The following is a 16959-nucleotide window of genomic DNA, read 5'->3' on the forward strand; positions in this document are numbered from 1 at the left end:
TTATCTCATGCATAAAATGAAAACACCTCTACCTGCCTGATGGGCTGTCATGGGCACCTGGGTAGCAGGTGAAGAGCTCGGGCACAGTGTGTGCAGGAAGCAGCCCCTCAATGACTTAGGACCCATTCAAAGTAAGAGACATTCACACATCCAAGGCAGTCCTGGGATAAGTAGGTCCTCCATAGTTGTACTCTGCAACTTAAAAGCCATGTCCAAGAACATATGGTTATGAAGGACAAAGGAAATATTCACATATAACATTTTTGCCCCAAGTCTAGGGCTCACCCAAGCCAGCTCAGAGCAGCTCGACCATCCAGAAACTTGAGAGCATCATGCTCCTACCACTGGCCTGCTCCCTATTCCTCCTACTCCAGCTCAACTTCCAATGACCTAGACAGAGTCCTACATAGGGGAAAACTCACCAAATCAGAAGAGCCGCCTTTGGCCAGCTCAGGGCAGGTTCCCCCTAGCAAAAAGCCTTCTACCTCCATTTCAGAGAGCAGGAAGAATAGCATCCTATTGTCTTTAAGGCATAAAGCAAATTAATTCTCCAAGAACAGTTCAGAGAGCACATATTGGCCCAGCTAAATACAGACAGAACCCAACACAGCAGTTCTGAAGCCATCAGACCCCTGAGAAGATGCTGATGTTAGAAGGCACCTACCAATCACAGCTGATCCTGGAGGAGTCATGCATGGACACGCTGCCGAAAGAATTAAAAACTCAAATCCATAAAGTATGAACTCAGGTTCCTGTATCTCGGCTCTGCCTGGGAAACCAAAATGCCCTTCAGAAGTATTTTGGGAGAAACACCAAACCTCAGGCTTCCCTAAAAGATCCTTAGGGAAGGATCTGAAGAATGACAAAACCACAGGGGAACAACGAAAACTGGTATGGTCCTTCATACTTGACATCTTGCTCTGCCTTCCCCCCTTCCTGTCCCTGTGTCAGGATGAGTCAGATGCAGCCACATGGACCATATTCTGAACCTGGTTCAATGGTCCAATAGAGCCACTATCAGCTAGTCAATGTCCTCCTTACCCCTAAGTCTGACAAATTCAATTATTTCTCCATCCACCTCCAGAGTTCTGCTCCTACAACAAAGGTAAACAAGCCACCCTAATTGAGTCCCTGCTTCCCAGGACACACAGATCAAAGTCCAAAAGCCTTTGCCCACTATGCTGCAGCACCCAGCATCCACTCTGGCCCCCACACATGGAGAAGCAGCCATGTACTTAGGGTGGGATAGCTCCACCCACAGCTCTAGGGGTATCCCATTGTGATTGGCTCATGGAGGGGCATGTGATCTAAGTTAGTCCAATCGAAATCAACCTCAAGACTTTTGTTCAATAGCTGGATGAAGAGAAATTCTCACTAGTTCTTAAGGGTGAGGTGTGCTGGCCTGAGCTCTAGAGCTGCCAAACCACTTTAATACCATGGACAGAGTCAGCCTGAGGCCCGGAGGATACAGGACACTCCTAGGCTGAAACACACCAGCTGAGGTCAGTCCTCTCAAGTGTGAGTCATGTGAACCCAACCCTTCTCCTAAAAAATTTTTTTCTGTAATTAAGCCAGATTGAGTTGGAATTCCTGTGATAGGGATCATTGAAACCAAAATACCTACCATTCCAGGTTCTTCAAAAACTTGCCTGAAGACACCTCTCCAGCTCTGTCTCTCACTCAGAACCTCCGCCCATGTGTGGTAATACCTCATCATGTTCTTGTCTTTCCTCGTGCCATCTCCTTGGCCTGTCACCCTCAGTCCTTCTCCCCATCTGCTGATGTGATCCTAATGAATTCTACCTTTGTGGTCAAGCCTTCCTCACACTCCCTTCCCTGGCAGGAAGTAAGTATCCTCTCTAAGGAAACCTTATTCTCTCCCTGGAAACCCCCTTGGTCCCTTCTAGTTCAGGTTCAGGCCTCCTGCTAAGATTACATGCATTCAGGAGGCCCTTCACTAAAGGATATCAACCATTACTTTTATCTGTATGCCCAGCATTAAAGACAATGCCCCAGGCACAGGCGGTGCCCAGCAGATATTTGCAAAATAGAATTTGTGGACGCGTACACCTGGCCAGCTTGGTCTGTGAATTGTGGGGGTTTTCCAGAGGGCATTTCCTCTCTTGCCCCCAGACCACTGTGGACCACAGTTGTGCATTTGAGAGATGATGGCATGGGGTGTACACTGTTGACAAGGGAGGGGGTAGGTAACCAGTAGGGGATCAGCAATCAAAACTGTATTGCAAACCTCCTTTAAGCACAGTATCCAAACAAGCAAGCCACTGGAGTCCCTCCCTCTGCCCAGCAAGGGTTCTCTCGAACCACTCTATCAAGTCCACCCCAACCATTATGCAACTCCCCCCAGCTCAGCTCCCCAGGTTCCAGTCCCAGCTGTGCCATTAACCACTCGTGTTTTCTTGGGCAAGTCATTTCACCACTCCTGGCCCTCTTCTCTAGATTGGAGAAGGTGAACTAGCCATACTCTAAAATTCCACTCACTCTCTAAGATGCTGGGATTCTACAGAGGAGAATCGGTTCTCTACTTTCCAAACCCCTCATTTGGAGAAATCCCAGACCCTAATACCACATAAAGGGTAGAGTGGTTCCCACCCTCTAAACCTTCTGTCCCTTTCTTATTTCCTAGGCCAAGGGACACATTTCCTCCCAAGGAGGCTATCACGGTGCCTGCCTTAGGAGCCAAGGAGAGAGAGGCTCAGCAACCCTCCTTTTCTTCTTAAAACATAAAACCTAAGATGCCAGCATTTGCCAGCTGCCTCATTACACCCAGCATCTAAATCTGGAAGCTCAATGGCACCAGGAGCTGTGGTGGAAAAGTGCTCATGATGCATCTTTAAGTGAAAACCCAAGCTACTGTGACAGCTTCCAAAATGTGGTTTCAGTGCCTGGCACAAGGTGGGCGCTCAATTAGTATTTGTTAAATGAGTGAATGAACTTCTTTAAAATCAAAATAGCACACCCTGTATTGTGGATGCTTAGAAAATTAAGCTGGGAAGACAGACACTAAATTTTCCCATTAGTAATTTCTGAAAGGGGGATTTATAGGTGACTTTTTATGTTTTGGGTATTTCCTAAATGTTCTATAACAAACATACACTGTTTTGTAATAAGAAAATCATTAAGTAATTTTTATAAGGCGTTAACTGTTTTATTTATACGTATATATCACATACAAAAAAAGAGTCATTGTCATCCAAAATCCACAGCCTACACACAAGCCAATCTTCTCCCTCACACATCCCACCAGTGCTCGGGGAATGCTTCCCTTCCTTCCCTTTTCTGTCTTGATTCCAGAGATCTGGAGATTCAAGCGACTGCCTTCAAGTGTCAGCCTCCTCAGAGTTGGAGCTGCCCTATGACTCTAAGACCTGAAGAAGGCAGACAAAAAGCTAGCCTGTCTACCTCTGGCATCCTCCTTTCCTGACCATCCCATCAACCCTGGAAGAGAATGCAGGCAGGGCATGTACACTAGAAGCTTCCGTGTCATGGAACTCCCGTCTACATGTGTGGAGTCCTTCACCTGCAAGTCATGGGGAGGAGGTTGAAAAATGTGCTCTCCTGTCCTGGCAAACTTTTCAGGAATTTAATATTTTATCAGTGCTCCATTAACACATCTCCTTCCTCTTCCCACATCTTCCTGCCTCTCCATATGGCTATAGAACAAGTCTATGACCTGAGTCCCTGTCCTTCCTCCCCCCTCACCTCACATCTGCTCAGTGCAGGCCAGCTTAAGGTGGGCCAGGGGACCACGTATCTCAGGAGCAGAGGTGACCTCAGGTGAACACACAGACAGGGTGTTCAGGAAGACACCAGATTGAGGAGGTGGGTCAAAAGTGCAGGTGACAAGCATCTCACTGATTAGCAACAGGTGGGGATGAAAGGTGGAAGAGAGAAGAGGGGAACAGAGGGCAAACATCTGCTCTGGACTCCTGGGCCAACAGACCCGGAAGGAGGCTGGCCCGGCAGCTCATACAAAGGGAAGAAAACTGAGGGGCAAACTGTGCCCCAAAGAGGCTCTTTGTTCCCTCCTTCCTCTGGTGCTCCCTGGCCCAGAACAAGCAGGCCTGTGGGTGCTGGGGAATTCCCAGCACCATCCAACAGGTGAGGTCCCAGCAGCCCAGACAAGGCAGAACTCAGAGAGGCCCACCATCTGGGAACATAACCTCTCAAAGCCTCACTTTCCTCCCCAGCAGAAAGGGGATAAGAACCCCTGCAGTCCCTCGTTGCAGTGGGGAGTCTGTAAGATGATTTTGGTGGAGCATCCTGCACAGCGCTTGGCCTCTAAGAGATCTACACGTGGCCAGGATGCCCAGAGTTTTCCTAACGTCTCTGTTCTCCCTCAGCCTCAGCTCTCAGAATGAACACCAGCTCTCCTGAGCCACCTTCCCACTCTGAGGGGGGATGTTAGAGGTGGCTCGGACAGACCTGGTGTAGTCCCAGCCTAGGTGCCCCTGTGCCTCAGTTTCCTCATCTATAACAAAGCAACAATAACAACAGAACCTCCCACCACGACTCACTGTGAAGATGAAGTGAGGTGATCCACACGAGGCCCTTACCACAGGACCCGCCTAGAGGGAGCATTTGATAAGTTCCAGACATTATCTTGCCCTTGACCTTATCATCTCAGGATGGGTCCCCACAGTTCCCAGAACCCCCAGTACTTTTCCTTCAGAGAGCTCATCATAATTTGTAATTATACATTTATTTGTTTTGTTTAATATTGGCCCTTCTACCCAAGCTGAAAGTCCATGAGGTCTCTCTTGCTTGTGTTTGTATTCCTAGCACCTGGCACTGTGCTTGGATATAGTAGGTGTTTAATAAACACCTATTGGGCCTGACCAGGTGGTGGCGCAGTGGATAGAGCGTCAGACTGGGATGCGGAAGGACACAGGTTCGAGACCCCGAGGTCGCCAGCTTGGGCGCGGGCTCATCTGGTTTGAGCAAACAGCTCACCAGCTTGGACCCAAGGTCGCTGGCTCCAGCAGGGGGTTACTCAGTCTGCTGAAGGCCCACGGTCATGGCACATGTGAGAAAGCAATCAATGAACAACTAAGAAGTCGCAACGCGCAACGAGAAACTGATGATTGATGCTTCTCATCTCTCTCCGTCCCTGTCTGTCTGTCCCTGTCTATCTCTGCCTCTGAAAAAAAAAAAAAAAAAACCTATTGGGCGAATTCATGCGTGAATAAGTGACTAGAATATCAGCATTGGTGTGGATGATCACCTAGGTCCCTTCCGGTTCTGAGAGCCTTCGACTAGTCCCTATTTTTTTACAGCTTTGGGAAGAAAGTTTAAAATGAGCCCCAAAGCAGCTTCTTCGCTGATCCCCGAGGAAGGCTTAAGATGCTGCTGACAGACTTCTCAACATTCACGTTGTGCAGAGAGTTGCTCTGATGTTTTTAAACCTGAGAAAGGGGCCTGCCAAATTTTCAGGTGGGAATCATCCCCCTCTCCCTCAGGGCTGCCCGCACACAGGGCACTAACCACGCTTCTGAGGTGGGCAGCTGGGACCCAGGCCATGCAAAGGCCTTCCCGTGTCAGCCAGGGACAGCCAAGGCTCAGAAAAGGAGGTCAAACCTTACAGAGCAACAGGTGACCACAGCAGGTCCTGTCCTCACATTTTCCTGCCTCCAACATCAGAAGATTTCACATGGACGTGGACAGAACACAGGAGGCTCTGGGGCTGGCCCTGGGCATTGCAGTCTCACCCAGCCACAGAAAACGCTTGCTTTTAATACATATTCCCAGGCCGTGCACCAGATCTCTTAAATCAGATCTACAGCAGGGCTTATGGATATTCATTTTTATGAAAGCTCCCTAGACATGTTGATGCATATCAAAGCCTGAAAACTGCCATTCTAATGAGAAGAAAATGGATCAATATAAGCATTACCCCCCTGGAGACTAGATGTGTATAACCAATTACCTCTGCACTTCTAACTCTGGAAACAGAGGCCAGTTTGTCCTGAAGACAACTGCTTTGTGGCAGAAGCTGTTTGGAAACAGTTTGCAAGCCTGGTGGAATCATATGGTGACCTTTAAAATATACTGATGCTGGGTCTTACCCCTAAAGACTCTGACTCAATTGGTATGTGATGCAGCATAGGTTTGAGATTTTAATATGGTGATTCTAATATAACAGCCAAGTTTGAGACCTATTGCTCTAACTTACCCCCAGCAGCCGGCTCCCATCTCACCAGCGCAGACACAAATACCACAAGCACACCAGGATAGCTGTGCCCCATCAGAGGCCCAGCCGGAGAAAGAAAGGGACAGTAGGGTTCACAACACAAGACCCTGGGATCTCTGGGGCACAGGATCTTGTCAGAGGACCCATTCTAAAAGTCCCAAGTCTTTACCTCCTAGAAGTTATAGGTGACTTGCTGAGCAAGCCTCCGTGTCCCCCGTGTGTGTGACACAACAGAACACAACTGTAAAGAGGTCCCAGAGCCCTCTTCACTCAAGTCTTATCCCCAACTCTGCAAACTCAGACGAGTTAGTGAACTCCCCCATCCCCACTCTCCTCATCTATCGAGTGGGAGTAACATTGCCTAACACTGGTTCAGTGCCTCCTCACAACTTGGATGGACAAAGCACTTCATGCAGTTGCTAGGACATCATGGAAGCTCAGTTCATCTCAGCTAATGGTAATACATCAAATGGTACTTTTGATTGCTTCCTGTATATTTCACTCTTTTCTTCCTGGAGAGGAGCCTGCACCCCTGGTGGCTGTTCTGCTAGCCTCAGATCCCTACTACTCTTCCAGGGCCTCTTTTCCCGCCGTGCTTGTTCAGCTCCTAGCTCTGGAACTTGTTATTTAACTTCTCCGAGCCTCAGTTTCCTTGTCTTCAAAATGGAGGTATAAAAGCACTACCCTATGTTCATTTAAAGAACCCAGTGAGCTAACCCGTGTGGATGGCCTACACAAGGCCAAGCCCAGGGTCACTCAACAGACCAAGGAGGCTGGGGAAGGGAAGGAGCAATTTTTCTCCCCCTTGAATTGAAGTTAAGCAAAGGGCCCTCTCCACCCAGCTCTGGCGTCCAAGGGTGAGAAAAGATGACTCCTGAAGGCTCAAGAGGAGTCGGCAATTCCAAACCTGGAGCCAGGGGAAGCGGCGGCCCCGCCTCCCCGTACCCTTCCTGGGCTCTACTGAAGAATGCTGACTCCAGCTTGGGGGCCCCTCTCACCAGCTCCCCATCCTCCTCACTCCATTTAGCTCTGGCAATCCAATTCCCTTTCCTCCACCCGGAAATCGATGTTTAATTAACACATTATTGGAAAAATAAACACAGTCTTCAATGGGACTGCAATGAAGCTAATGCAGCTCAGCTTGGGGCTACAGGCCATCCCTTCAGTCAGTGAAACACTATTCTCTTCCCTCATCTCAACCGAAGAAAAGTTCCCTTTCCTCCCCAGAGTCCTCAGCTAGGGGGTGCCAGCTCCGTCCCTCTGTTGCCTCCCTCCTTGTCTCTAGGCAGAGAGACTGCCTGTCCCATCATACCCTTGACCCTATGACATGGACACGTGGGAAAGTACCTAAATCACTGCTCCGTGGGGGGAGGGGTTCCCCCTCGGAACACCCCCAGCTGCTGTCGGTGGGGCTGTGGATGGTCTCATCTTTCTCTTTTCTCCAAACTAGATCAGCACTGATCCAGCTGAGGGTCAGAAGCTGTCTTGCCCTGGATGGAGGAGGAGGAGGAGACCCCCCAGGGTGGTTAACCACGAGGATGAGCCCCAGAGAACCCTCTCCAGCCCTCAGACCCCAGGATCTGACTTGAAGACCTCCCCTTGGAGAATTTGCTCTTCTGGCCCCCACTTTATGTGCTCCGACTCCAACCCCCTCTCTTCCAGGTTTCAGGGTAGAGGGCAGTGCGAGGTCTCAGAAAAAGCACGAATTCTAGAGTCATACTCCAGTTTGAATCCAGAGTTTGCAACTTATCTCTGTGTGATCCTAGATAAGCTGTGTGGCCTCACTCTGACCCCTGATTTTTGCATCAGATGAAGGAGGACAGCCCCCACCAAAATGAAACAGAGCAGAACACAATGCTCTGCTAACAACAGGTGCTGGACGGCTGTCCATTCAGCAGGATTTCCCACTAAGGGCCAGGTCCTTGCAAGGCCCATGGGGAGTGTGGCCCATCAGGGATCAGGGTCACAGAAAAAAAACTAGAAATATATTGGTTACAGGTTCTGTGCCTTCTGCCAATCTACTATCATCCTGAACAACCAAACTCTTCCTCTAACAAGGTGCCTGAGATCCATGGGTAACAGATTCCAAAGTGCCATCGAGTGGACAACCAGCAGTGCCCCCGCTGGGCCAGCAGCTTCCTCTCCCTGAGCTTAATGTGCTTCTAACTGCAGGACCATCTTCAGCAGGTCCGAGCTGTGAGCCGGATGCTCAGCAAGTTCCCAGACTCGGGGGACCGGGAAACAGACCCCACCCAGGTGGTGTGATACAGGGGTTAAGACCAGAGGCTTCAGAGCCAGGCCCCCTGGGTTTGAATCATGATCTTGCTGCTTCCTCCCTGTGTGACCTTGACACGTTACTTAACCTCTCTCAGCCTCAGTTTCTCTTTTGTAAGACGAAGATGATAATCGTACCTACCATGTAAGTGTATGGGAAGATTAAGTGAGACCATGCGTGTCAAGCGCTTAGCATAGTGTCGGGCACACCGTCAGAACTCAAAGTTCGGCCAGCGGAAGTAGTTGTGGTAAGAGGAGTCAGGAGAGTAATAGTAGTGATGTTTGTGGTAGAACTAGTCAGAAGATTCAGACCTTCGTCCTTGAAACAGGGGACGAGAGAAAGTATCTCTGGAGAAAGGCTCTACTCTCAGCCACCTTCCTGCCCTAAAATTGGATTTCCCTCTCTGGCATGCCCCCTTCCTCTCTCTATCAGAGCCATTAATAGAAAGTGGGTGATGTCATCTCAGAGAAGGATGACCATATATTTTATCATCCAAACCAGGACATTTCTGAAAGTTAATAATTACACAAGGATGAAGGCCTAAATGAGAACTGTCTCTACAAACCAGGGCATCCGGTCACTCCGTCTCAAGGTCACACAGAAATGGCTTCATGCCCTGTCTCAAGGTCCTGGCAAAAGGTAAAGCTTCCCTGGTTTTCAGGATCCACTTGACTCTATCCCTCCTTTCCCCACCACATTGGCCCATACAAAACACACACACACACACACACACACACACACACACACGCATGCATACTCACATTTGGTTAGGACCTCTAACCCTGCCTCAATTCAAGGTCAAGGGCAAGCTTAGAGATGAAGCAGAGGGACAGGTAGGGGCCCTTCAGCCACATTTCATGACATCATGTTCTCCAGCCAACTTCTGGAAACAGAACAAAACACACGGAAGCTAGTGTCTGAGCCCAGGCCCCCCTTTCAGAGAAACAGGGCTAAGCCAGGAGAAGCACACCAGCTCCCAGGTTATCTGGACCCAGACACTGGATGGGTGGCCCTTGGAACAGACCCCTGCTGCATCTGAGAGTAGCTTTCGTGGGAAGGCTACATGGGAATGAGAACCTGGAACACCCCGCTGGGCTCCTCCTCCAATACTTTCAGAGCATGACCTTGACCAGCACTCAGCATAGCCCACCAGTCTTCCCCAAGTCTCCCTCCAGCTCTGCAAGAGTAGTCTGCCCTCTCTAGAGGCAACTACTCCCATCAACCAACCTCACCAAGACCCTACTCCCCTCTGCCTGAGGATGAAGGAGAATTGAGGGAGACCTCAGGCAGCCACCAGTGCAATACATGATGATAGAGGGTGCACATCCTCTAGGCTGCAGGATGGTGTGGAAAGAGTATTATCTGGGCAGCCAGGAAACCTGGATTCTAGCTTTATCTCTCGACCAAACTTGGCATATGACTTCGGACAAGACATTTAATATCTCTAGGTCTCCGTTTTCTTATATGTATTTGAGGGCACTGAATGAGATGATGGTGAGTTCATCTTCCCTTCCTTCTATCAGTGTTATGTAAGGATAATGAACTTGGGCTCTAGAATAAGACAGATCTGAGGTCAAATCCTTGCTCTACCATTTTGCTAGCTTACTTTATGTAAGTCTAAGTCTCGGTCTCCTCCTCTGTCAAGGGCAGGTATTAATAAGCATATCACATTGTATTGTTCACTGAAGGTAGAAAAGGAAACTTGGGTGCAGAACTTGATATAAATTAAACACCTCAGAAATAGTAGCTTTATAACTACTATTACTCCTACTATGATGATGATGATGATTACTAACATTAGAGGAATTATAAAGGAGGCAGAGTCACTGTGACCAGGCATGGAAAAGACCCTTCTGTACAACTCAGAAAGTTTAGTGCTTTGCAATTCTTCCAGCACATCTAGGATTTGCAGGCAGAAATAAGACAGCCTGAGGCAAAGTTCAGCTTTCCCAAAAGATAGACCCCCAAGGTGCTAGAGAAGAAAAAAGAACCCTAACACCATATGGTTTTTCCCTCCTACTAGCAAATATTTGCTGTACACCTATTTTGTACCTAGGCACTGGGAACACTTCAATGGACTAAGTCCCTGACCCCTTTATGCTTGCATTCTAGAGAGGAAGGCAGACAAGATCACTTTAACACTTCAATATATGAATAGCATTAGGTAGTAATTAGCCGATTAGAATTAAATTCAGGATAATAGGCTGGAAAGTGGCCCAGGGTTGGGGTGAGGGGGCTATTTTAGAAATCCAGCCAGGAGAGACCTCTCTAAGGAGGTGTCACCTGAGCAGAAACCTGCAGGGAGGGGGGAGGAGCAGGCCCCATGCTTAGCCCCCACGGGAACCCAGTACTGCCACCTGTGGCTGGCCCAGCCACAACACTGCTCTTGGTCATCTGCAGAGCAGCCAAGGCGGGCTTCAAGGGTCAGCGTTGCAGCTCAGCAGCCCTGCCCCGGGTGGGAGCACACCAGGAGCAGATGGGCCCAACCACAGCCGGAACCGATGCCCCGGGCCAGGCCAACCCACTGCATCTGCCGGGCCAGGCCAACCCACTGCATTTCTCCCAGCGAGCTTTGAAAGGGACAACTTCTACCTTTGCAAGTCTCCCCTCCACACACGAGGGTCACACAAGAAGACCACCCCAAGGGACCCCAAGGGCATTCTTTTCTCTGCGTTTGGCACCATAATTAGCCCCGAGACAACCTGCTCCCCATCTCTCCCCTTTCTCTAGCAATGACGTAACCCTTCCCCCCAACTCCTCAAGGTCAGCCTCGGGAAGGGAGAGGGACGTCAGAAACGTAGCACGATTGGCGTCTCACTCGGAGGATCTCTTTTCTCTTTTAGGCAACATCATCTCTAGTTTCATGAACAATGGCTTCTGAAGACAAACACCTTTAGCCAAAGGAAAGGGAAAATGGCGTCTGGTAGCTAAGGCAGTCGGAGCCCAGGAGAGCATGGGGTTCGGGCTGCTGCCCCAGCCAGGGCTACTGCAGCCGATCCGGACTGCAGCCTCCGAGGAGGCCGAGCCCCACCAAGGGTAGCCAACGCCGTGGAGAGCAGAGCCATCCTCCTGCACTCTGCCCGGGCTCCTGTGGTGGCAGGGAAAACCCTCCATTTCGCCCACCTTCAGTCTGCATCCGCCCACTGCCATCCCTGAGCACACCCGCCCACGGGCTCGCCTGGGGGCCGTGGGGATCTCACCAGCTTCCCGCTGGGGACCAGAGCAGTTCCTCCCCTCCACCCTCTTCTCAACTACCCTGACAACTCCCCCGCTGAACACCTCCGCCTTTTTGCCTCCTTCCCCCTCCGAGTGAGGGAAAGTAAGCTTTCCTTCCCTGTCACCCCACACCTCTCCATCGCTATTCACAAGTACGTGTCCAACAAGCACACTCACGCAGCACACACAGGCAGGCAGCCTCCGGCTTGAACCGCACGCACGGTGTTGACAATCCGGTGTTGTCCAATTGGAGGCACACCGGCGCTGGACCAACACAAACACCCCTCCTGCCCCCCACCCCAAAGGCAACACAAAGGCCACCAAGAATTTCAAGACCAGATGACATTCGTAGAGCGCGGGCTGGGTCAGACAAAGACATCACTCCATCCTCCCAACAAGCCACGACAACTCTGGGATATTCTGCAGTGCCCTCTGGCTTGACACAGCCCACTGAGCAGAGCTGTATGTGTCGGTGTGTGTGAGAAAGCATACATGTGTGTGTGGGGGGAGCAGGGGGGTCTTTGTCTCTAGTGTCCAGGCATCAAATCTCCCCAGAGGTAACCCAGTCCAGACTCTGCTTTCCCTGGGTAACCTTCCTCTGATGTGCCGCAAACATACATTACACGGATGGTTAAATTGGATCATTATCACCGGGTGCTTATTTGGCAAAAAAAAAAAAAAAAAATCATTAATGTCATCTACCCCCATCCCAATCCCCTTCCCATGAGGTCCCCTCCCCCAAAGACTCTCCCACATGCTAATCCCATGAACTGCGACACACCACAGCTTTCGGGAAAGAATAATGGCGAAAAAGAAAGAAGAGAGCGGCGTGGGGAGAAGACGTGGATAACGGTACTGCGTTCCCCGTATGAAGATGGGTGGACAGGAGCCATGGCGGAGGTAGGGGTGGGGAAAGCCAGAGAGGGGGGTGAGACCAGACCAAATCAAGCCTTGGGTCGCCTGTGTCTGTGGGAGAGTGTGTGTGCAAGAGCGTGTGTAGATGTGCCGACTTAGCCCTCCTATCAGAAGGCTGCATCCGTGTAGCATGTAGGAGAGACCATCGGACCACTGTTGTGTTGCAAAAAGAGGGGGAAAAAAAAAGGAAAAGGAAAAGGAGCCGCAGAGCCATCAGAATCAGAATTTTCTCATCGAGATGGAAAGGGCTAGAGAAAGGGGGGAGGGGGGAGGGGCAGGAGAGAAGGGTGTGTGGAAGCAGCAGGCGAGAGCATGGCAGAATTGGGGGTGGATAGAAGGGGAGATTGGTGGTGGGGTGGGAAACCGCACGCACACAGAGACATAAACACACACAATACCCTCGCGCCAACCCCACCGCTCCACTGTCCATCCAAGACTGACAACCCGTCCCCATCCCTCCACTGCCTCTCTGTGCCCCCGAAGCTGGTGCCGACGGATTTCTGTATCTCAGTTTTGCAGCAGTGGGCTAATTACAACCAAGCCCCCTCACCAAATTAACCCCTCCCCTCCCTCTCTTTTTTTTTTTCTCTAAAAGGCCAATTGAAGAATAATGTGTTTTTAGAGATAATGGATTTTTTTTCCCAAGGAGCGAGAGAAAGGGGGATGCAGGACAGAAATTCTGCAAACCAGTGACTTCCGACCTCACCTCCGTCTCCCTTCATGTCCCTGTTCACTGTAGCATCTCATCTACCATTTCCAACCATCCCCTTGTCCCCCACACCCCAAAAGAAAAGATCTTCCTACCATGCACATCGACAAACACACCAACCGCCACCCAATCTCAGTAGCCGATCTCAAAACCCCAAGCATCAACCCACCTCGATACATCCTTTCCCTTATATAAGCAGCAAATCATCAACATATTCAGTAGAAACACAGCATTAAAAAGAAATCAACAAAAGGAGGCCAGACCCCGTCAAACCCCCAATAATTAATAACAGGGAGCTACCAGAGAAGCAAAGACGTAGTTGTTTCTGAACATCTAGAATCCCTTTGATTTCTGGCCTCTTCATCATAAGAAGCAATTTTAAAAAAATTATTATTTCACTAGAAAGGGCCGGAAAGCTCCAGAAAAGGGCATTCGCACAGTTCGGTTGTTTAAAAAAAAAAAAAAAAAATTTAACCCAGCCCTGTTGCTCACTTTAATAGCGAACTTCCAATGTCCAGCCTTTTCCCCCTCTTCCAGAAGGAAGACTGGCTTGCAGGATGAACCCCAGGCTGCAGAAAATGGGCCAACAGCCCTTACTCTCCACTCCCCAACCAAAAAAAAAAAAAATCAAACAATAGGATATCTCTGCACAACCACCACCCGTCTGAAATGTCGTTTGCCCCAATACGATTTAGGCAGATTAAGTCAGAAGATTAAAAAAAAAAAATACCAGCCTGGCTACGTCTCTCTCCCTTCCGTCCCTCCACCACGTACCCAGTAGCCCTTAGGTAAACTTGTCCATCATAACCAGCGGGACCATTTTAACTTGAAAGGTGATGCAGAAGCCCTTGAATGACGAAGGGAGGCTCTGCCCAGAATGGCAGATTTATAAAGGGCTAGTTCTCTTTGGACTCCCCAACCTTAACCTCCAGGTGCCCCCAGATATACTATCCTGGGTATGGAGTCACCCAGCGCGCTGGGAGTTCAAATTTCCACTGGAACCTTTATGACAAAGGCAAACGGTCATCTGACCCCCGAAACGACACCGTCTTCCAGGTGTGACAAGGAGTGTCCCCCTCCCTCCCAGGGCCATCCACCAGACCCAGGGCAGAGGAATAATGAGAACGTTGGGGTGGATAGTGGTGACAAAAGAAAACTCTCTTCCTACGCGGGGATGGCCGGAGGAAGCGGGGAGACAACGGCCCCTGCTCTCTCCCAGGTCTTCCGTTCGGTCGGACTGTGTCTTGCTCCATCCTAGGCTAGCTCTGGATGACCTCTGACCTTTGCATTAAAATAATTTTGTTTTAAATAATGATCATGGGAGAGAAATTCTATCTTATCTAAACCTCAATAATGGTTCACAAAAATATAATTTTCTCACTGTAGGACAATGTTTCTACATTCAAAGAAAATAAAAAAGAAGGTATTCAATGGAGGAAGGGAGAAAAAAAAATTTTAACAAGTAATCACAGGGTAAGTCACCTGCAAAGCAGCTGAGCTCATAGGTTGGTCTTACATCACTGGCCTAAGAAGTGATAGGGGGTTGGGGGGACAGGTTTTTTTTTCCCCCCTTGTCATCAGGAAGATGTTTCTAAAGCAATTAAGTATTGTGGTTAGAAAACAGAGAGGGAAAGAGCTGAAACTCTGGGCACAACACAATGCCTTGGGAAAAAAAAAAATACATCGAACCAGCCTCTAAGGTCACTGAGAGCTTGCAAAATCCACAGTGCTTACACAGAGTGGAAGTCTTCGGGCAAGCCTGCTACTAAATCATTAATATAAACAAATGGAAGGCAGAGGAGGAAGGTTCCCTTGTAACTGATCCAAACAGGAGCGCACACGCGCACGCACCCCCCACACACACACACACACTCCCACACTCACACACACTCCCATTTCACCTTCTCCGAGTATGCCCACCTCCACAACAAAACAGCAGAGTCCAACCTGAACCTTCAAACTCAAGCACCACCTCCTTTCACTCCGTCCACCCCCCCCCCACATCACACTCAAACACACTCACACACGCACCCACCCCAGTTCCTCAACAGCCAGGGAAATCCCTGCCTCAATTCAGTTTTGTCTTCTTGTGATTCTCAGAGTGTCCCTTCTTCTTTTTCTCATTTTAATCAACCCCTTCCCCAGAAATAATAATAATAATAATAAATAAATAAAAATAATAATAATAATAAGGGGGAAAGTGGCTATAACATGCCAAAAAAAAGAAAAAAGTATCAGCCCAAAATGAAGTGATGGGCACACATTATTTCAGACTAACATCCAAGGAGACAGGAGAAAGACTCTTTAAAAAGGATTTTAAAAAATCTAAAACAGTCTCTGACTTTTTGCACATCTGGAGCAAAAAGACCCAACTTCCAGGAGAAATTGAAGAAGAAGAAAAGCGGTTGAAAAGCCATTCCCATGGTCAGCTGAAGCTCGCGGATCCAACACTCAGAAAAAGAAAAAAAAAATCTAGGTTGGTCGTTCCCAACTGAAAACTTCTACCCTCTCAGGAGCTGCCGCCTCCCGGAACGAAGAAGAACCTTGAGTAGTTTCGCATCCCGCCTGCCTTCCTTTCCCCCAAATCTTACCTTTCCAGTTGAGCAGAAGACTTGGTTATCTGTTTGTTTGATGTTTAATCAACTGAGTTTGCTGGATATGTTTCCTCTTTGGGAAGGTTCAAATTCCAGAATCTTTCTCTCTCCTTCTCTTTTTCTCTTCCCCTCTCTCTGGGAGGGAGTGACAGGGAAGGAGGGAGGGGGTGTTGGAGATGCGAAAAGCAGGTCCTTCGTGGTCCGAGATGCTGGCGGCTTCGCAAGGGGAGGGCACGCTCGCCTCTCCCTCTCAGTGAGTTGCATGCAAGAGGAGATGTGTAGAGCTGAGCTCTGAGCCTGAGACTGCCGGAGGAGCCCAGGAATTTCACGCACTCCACAGCCGGCCCCTCCCTCTCCCACACAGACCCAGGCATTTAAAGAGACAGCCAGGCTGCCTGGCTCGCGGCTTCACCTCCTCCCCGACTCTTTCGCAAATAGCTGAAAAGATATCCGTCGGAGAGGGGGCCCTCTGCAGCCCCCCTGAGACTAAGAGGCGGTGTAAGGAGCTTAGTCCTCCCTTCACCCCCGCTTGAGGAAGGTTCTTGGCTAGAACTGGAGCAGGAATTAAAATAAAGACCAAATCCTCATTTATAGCTTCAGTAGAGGAAGCCACTTCTCGTTGCTGAGGATGCCTGCGTCTCACTGCAGACTGAGGAGACGGAGAGGACCCTAACCTAGAAGTGTGCCTCAGTTTCCCGGAGTGGTCTCTCCTCCTGGCAAAATCAGGGCAATCCTTGCGCATCTGGTGGAGGTTAGAGCCGTAACTAGGACACAAATCCGTCCTTTCAACCAGCACTTAGAATGAGTGTTAGTGAGGCCCAGTGCACAGGATGAGGGCTGGGGACAGAGAAACCAAGGTGACAAACAGGGCTTCCTCGCTAAGAGCTCCTGATTAGGAAGACTAAGGCACAGCCAACCCTCCTCCCAGCAGGGCTGTGAGCTAAGACCCACAGAGGTAGGTACCAAGTGCCATGGTGGAGCAGGAGGCTGGCTCCCTTCTGTGGCTGGCACCCTGAGCCCAGGACTGGTGGACCAGGAGGCT

At 49.6% G+C, this 16959-nt stretch overlaps 1 protein-coding gene across 14 annotated transcripts in view; it reads right to left on the reverse strand.

The window, feature by feature from the left end:
- The window catches only part of NRXN3 (neurexin 3), a 1639812-nt gene extending 1623612 nt beyond the window's left edge, over positions 1–16200 (reverse strand). For all 14 annotated transcript variants that reach the window (XR_010752009.1, XR_010752008.1, XR_010752007.1 and 11 more), the window contains exon 1: positions 15915–16200. The gene's annotated coding sequence lies outside the window, so the exon portion shown is untranslated. The remainder of the gene's footprint in view (positions 1–15914) is intronic.
- Between the last annotated feature and the right edge of the window lie 759 nt (positions 16201–16959).

This window comes from Saccopteryx leptura, chromosome 6, assembly GCF_036850995.1.
Source record: "Saccopteryx leptura isolate mSacLep1 chromosome 6, mSacLep1_pri_phased_curated, whole genome shotgun sequence".
In the NCBI taxonomy this organism is placed as follows: domain Eukaryota; kingdom Metazoa; phylum Chordata; class Mammalia; order Chiroptera; family Emballonuridae; genus Saccopteryx; species Saccopteryx leptura.